This window comes from Oncorhynchus keta, chromosome 5 (genome assembly GCF_023373465.1).
Source record: "Oncorhynchus keta strain PuntledgeMale-10-30-2019 chromosome 5, Oket_V2, whole genome shotgun sequence".
Classification (NCBI taxonomy): Eukaryota; Metazoa; Chordata; class Actinopteri; order Salmoniformes; family Salmonidae; genus Oncorhynchus; species Oncorhynchus keta.
In genome coordinates this window covers 34,675,360-34,680,522 of record NC_068425.1, presented here as the reverse complement: position 1 = coordinate 34,680,522, position 5,163 = coordinate 34,675,360, and the positions used below count along the sequence as shown (strand labels likewise).

The 5,163-nt window shown below is 47.8% G+C and overlaps 1 long non-coding RNA gene across 3 annotated transcripts; it reads left to right on the top strand.

The window, feature by feature from the left end:
* Positions 1-729: 729 nt before the first annotated feature.
* On the top strand, positions 730-4,893 carry LOC127929926 (uncharacterized). 3 transcript variants are annotated; one of them, XR_008136359.1, is made up of 4 exons: positions 730-747; positions 1,105-1,147; positions 2,837-2,874; positions 4,842-4,893. It is a non-coding gene; the product is annotated as an uncharacterized LOC127929926 (long non-coding RNA). The 3 variants fall into 3 exon arrangements; XR_008136360.1 differs by lacking the exon at positions 4,842-4,893 and adding an exon at positions 3,856-3,907; XR_008136361.1 differs by lacking the exons at positions 2,837-2,874; positions 4,842-4,893 and adding an exon at positions 4,726-4,787 and having other exon boundaries at positions 1,105-1,266.
* The last annotated feature ends 270 nt before the right edge of the window (positions 4,894-5,163 follow it).

Genomic DNA, 5,163 nt, shown 5'->3' with positions numbered 1-5,163 from the left:
CCTAATATACAGGTGGTGTACCGTTCTCATGACTCCCACCTAATATACAGGTGGTGTACCGTTCTCCCACCTAATATACACTCCCACCTCCCACCTATATACAGGTGGTGTACCGTTCTCAGGACTCCCACCTAATATACAGGTGGTGTACCGACTCCCACCTAATATCTCATCCCACCTAATATACAGGTGGTGTACTCCCTCATGACTCCCACCTAATATACAGGTGGTGTACCGTTCTCATGACTCCCACCTAATATACAGGTGGTGTACCGTACCGTTCTCAGGACTCCCACCTAATATACAGGTGGTGTACCGTTCTCATGACTCCCACCTAATATACAGGTGGTGTACCGTTCTCATGACTCCCACCTGATACAGGTGGTGTACCCACCTCCCACCTAATATACAGGTTGTGTACCGTTCTCATGACTCCCACCTAATATACAGGTGGTGTACCGTTCTCATGACTCCCACCTAATATACAGGTGGTGTACCGTTCTCAGGACTCCCACCTAATATACAGGTGGTGTACCGTTCTCATGACTCCCACCTAATATACAGGTGGTGTACCGTACCGTTCTCAGGACTCCCACCTAATATACAGGTGGTGTACCGTTCTCATGACTCCCACCTAATATACAGGTGGTGTACTCCCACCTAATATACAGGTGGTGTACCGTTCTCATGACTCCCACCTAATATACAGGTGGTGTACCGTTCTCATGACTCCCACCTAATATACAGGTGGTGTACCGTTCTCATGACTCCCACCTAATATACAGGTGGTGTACCGTTCTCATGACTCCCACCTAATATACAGGTGGTGTACCGTTCTCATGACTCCCACCTAATATACAGGTGGTGTACCGTTCTCATGACTCCCACCTAATATACAGGTGGTGTACCGTTCTCAGGACTCCCACCTAATATACAGGTGGTGTACTCCCACCTAATATACAGGTGGTGTACCATGCAGTTCTCATGACTCCCACCTAATATACAGGTGGTGTACCGTTCTCATGACTCCCACCTAATATACAGGTGGTGTACCGTTCTCATGACTCCCACCTAATATACTCATGACTCCCACCTAATATACAGGTGGTGTACCGTACCGTTCTCAGGACTCCCACCTAATATACAGGTGGTGTACCGTTCTCATGACTCCCACCTAATATACAGGTGGTGTACCGTTCTCATGACTCCCACCTAATATACAGGTGGTGTACCGTATCGTTCTCATGACTCCCACCTAATATACAGGTGGTGTACCGTTCTCATGACTCCCACCTAATATACAGGTGGTGTACCGTTCTCATGACTCCCACCTAATATACAGGTGGTGTACCGTTCTCATGACTCCCACCTAATATACAGGTGGTGTACCGTTCTCAGGACTCCCACCTAATATACAGGTGGTGTACCATACTCCCACCTAATATACAGGTGGTCTCTCATGACTCCCACCTAATATACAGGTGGTGTACCGTTCTCATGACTCCCACCTAATATACAGGTGGTGTACCGTTCTCATGACTCCCACCTAATATACAGGTGGTGTACCGTTCTCATGACTCCCACCTAATATACAGGTGGTGTACCGTTCTCATGACTCCCACCTAATATACAGGTGGTGTACCGTTCTCATGACTCCCACCTAATATACAGGTGGTGTACCGTTCTCATGACTCCCACCTAATATACAGGTGGTGTACCGTATCGTTCTCATGACTCCCACCTAATATACAGGTGGTGTACCGTTCTCATGACTCCCACCTAATATACAGGTGACTCCCTCCCACCTAATATACAGGTGGTGTACCGTATCGTTCTCATGACTCCCACCTAATATACAGGTGGTGTACCGTATGACTCCCACCTAATATACAGGTGGTGTACCGTTCTCAGGACTCCCACCTAATATACAGGTTCTCATGACTCCCACCTAATATACAGGTGGTGTACTCCCACCTAATATACAGGTGGTGTACTCTCATGACTCCCACCTAATATACAGGTGGTGTACCGTACCGTTCTCATGACTCCCACCTAATATACAGGTGGTGTACCGTACAGTTCTCATGACTCCCACCTAATATACAGGTGGTGTACCGTTCTCAGGACTCCCACCTAATATACAGGTGGTGTACCGTTTCTCAGGACTCCCACCTAATATACAGGTGGTGTACCGTTCTCATGACTCCCACCTAATATACAGGTGGTGTACTCAGGACTCCCACCTAATATACAGGTGGTGTACCGTATCGTTCTCATGACTCCCACCTAATATACAGGTGGTGTACCGTTCTCAGGACTCCCACCTAATATACAGGTGGTGTACCGTTCTCATGACTCCCACCTAATATACAGGTGGTGTACCGTTCTCAGGACTCCCACCTAATATACACTCCCACCTAATATACAGGTGGTGTACCGTTCTCATGACTCCCACCTAATATACAGGTGGTGTACCGTTCTCATGACTCCCACCTAATATACAGGTGGTGTACCGTTCTCATGACTCCCACCTAATATACAGGTGGTGTACCGTTCTCATGACTCCCACCTAATATACAGGTGGTGTACCGTTCTCATGACTCCCACCTAATATACAGGTGGTGTACTCCTCCCACCTAATATACAGGTGGTGTACCGTTGGTGTACTCATGACTCCCACCTAATATACAGGTGGTGTACCGTTCTCATGACTCCCACCTAATATACAGGTGGTGTACAGGACTCCCACCTAATATACAGGTGGTGTACCGTTCTCATGACTCCCACCTAATATACAGGTGGTGTACCGTTCTCAGGACTCCCACCTAATATACAGGTGGTGTACCGTTCTCAGGACTCCCACCTAATATACAGGTGGTGTATGACTCCCACCTAATATACAGGTGGTGTACTCATGACTCCCACCTAATATACAGGTGGTGTACCGTTCTCATGACTCCCACCTAATATACAGGTGGTGTACCGTTCTCAGACTCCCACCTAATATACAGGTGGTGTACCGTTCTCAGGACTCCCACCTAATATACAGGTGGTGTACTCCCACCTAATATACAGGTGGTGTACCGTACGTTCTCATGACTCCCACCTAATATACAGGTGGTGTACCGTTCTCAGGACTCCCACCTAATATACAGGTGGTGTACCGTTCTCATGACTCCCACCTAATATACAGGTGGTGTACCGTTCTCAGGACTCCCACCTAATATACAGGTGGTGTACCGTTCTCATGACTCCCACCTAATATACAGGTGGTGTACCGTACCGTTCTCATGACTCCCACCTAATATACAGGTGGTGTACCGTTCTCATGACTCCCACCTAATATACAGGTGGTGTACCGTTCTCATGACTCCCACCTAATATACAGGTGGTGTACCGTTCTCAGGACTCCCACCTAATATACAGGTGGTGTACCGTTCTCATGACTCCCACCTAATATACAGGTGGTGTACCGTTCTCATGACTCCCACCTAATATACAGGTGGTGTACCGTTCTCACCTAATATACAGGACTCCCACCTAATATACAGGTGGTGTACCGTTCTCATGACTCCCACCTAATATACAGGTGGTGTACCGTTCTCATGACTCCCACCTAATATACAGGTGGTGTACCGTTCTCATGACTCCCACCTAATATACAGGTGGTGTACCGTTCTCAGGACTCCCACCTAATATACAGGTGGTGTACCGTTCTCAGGACTCCCACCTAATATACAGGTGGTGTACCGTTCTCATGACTCCCACCTAATATACAGGTGGTGTACCGTTCTCATGACTCCCACCTAATATACAGGTGGTGTACCGTTCTCATGACTCCCACCTAATATACAGGTGGTGTACCGTTCTCATGACTCCCACCTAATATACAGGTGGTGTACCGTATCGTTCTCATGACTCCCACCTAATATATACAGGTGGTGTACCGTTCTCATGACTCCCACCTAATATACAGGTGGTGTACTCAGACTCCCACCTAATATACAGGTGGTGTACCGTTCTCATGACTCCCACCTAATATACAGGTGGTGTACCGTTCTCATGACTCCCACCTAATATACAGGTGGTGTACCGTTCTCATGACTCCCACCTAATATACAGGTGGTGTACCGTTCTCATGACTCCCACCTAATATACAGGTGGTGTACCGTTCTCATGACTCCCACCTAATATACAGGTGGTGTACCGTACCGTTCTCATGACTCCCACCTAATATACAGGTGGTGTACTGTTCTCATGACTCCCACCTAATATACAGGTGGTGTACCGTACCGTTCTCATGACTCCCACCTAATATACAGGTGGTGTACCGTTCTCAGGACTCCCACCTAATATACAGGTGGTGTACCGTTCTCATGACTCCCACCTAATATACAGGTGGTGTACCGTTCTCATGACTCCCACCTAATATACAGGTGGTGTACCGTTCTCAGGACTCCCACCTAATATACAGGTGGTGTACCGTTCTCATGACTCCCACCTAATATACAGGTGGTGTACCGTTCTCAGGACTCCCACCTAATATACAGGTGGTGTACCGTACCGTTCTCATGACTCCCACCTAATATACAGGTGGTGTACCGTTCTCATGACTCCCACCTAATATACAGGTGGTGTACCGTTTCTCATGACTCCCACCTAATATACAGGTGGTGTACCGTTTCAGGTGGTGTACCGTTCTCATGACTCCCACCTAATATACAGGTGGTGTACCATACCGTTCTCATGACTCCCACCTAATATACAGGTGGTGTACCGTACCGTTCTCATGACTCCCACCTAATATACAGGTGGTGTTCTCACTCCCACCTAATATACAGGTGGTGTACCGTTCTCATGACTCCCACCTAATATACAGGTGGTGTACCGTATGACTCCCACCTAATATACAGGTGGTGTACTCTCATGACTCCCACCTAATATACAGGTGATGTACCGTTTCTCAGGGTGGTGTACTCCCACCTAATATACAGGTGGTGTACCGCACCGTTCTCATGACTCCCACCTAATATACAGGTGGTGTACCGTTACCGTTCTCATGACTCCCACCTAATATACAGGTGATGTTCTCAGGACTCCCACCTAATATACAGGTGGTGTACCGTTCTCATGACTCCCACCTAATATACAGGTGGTGTACCG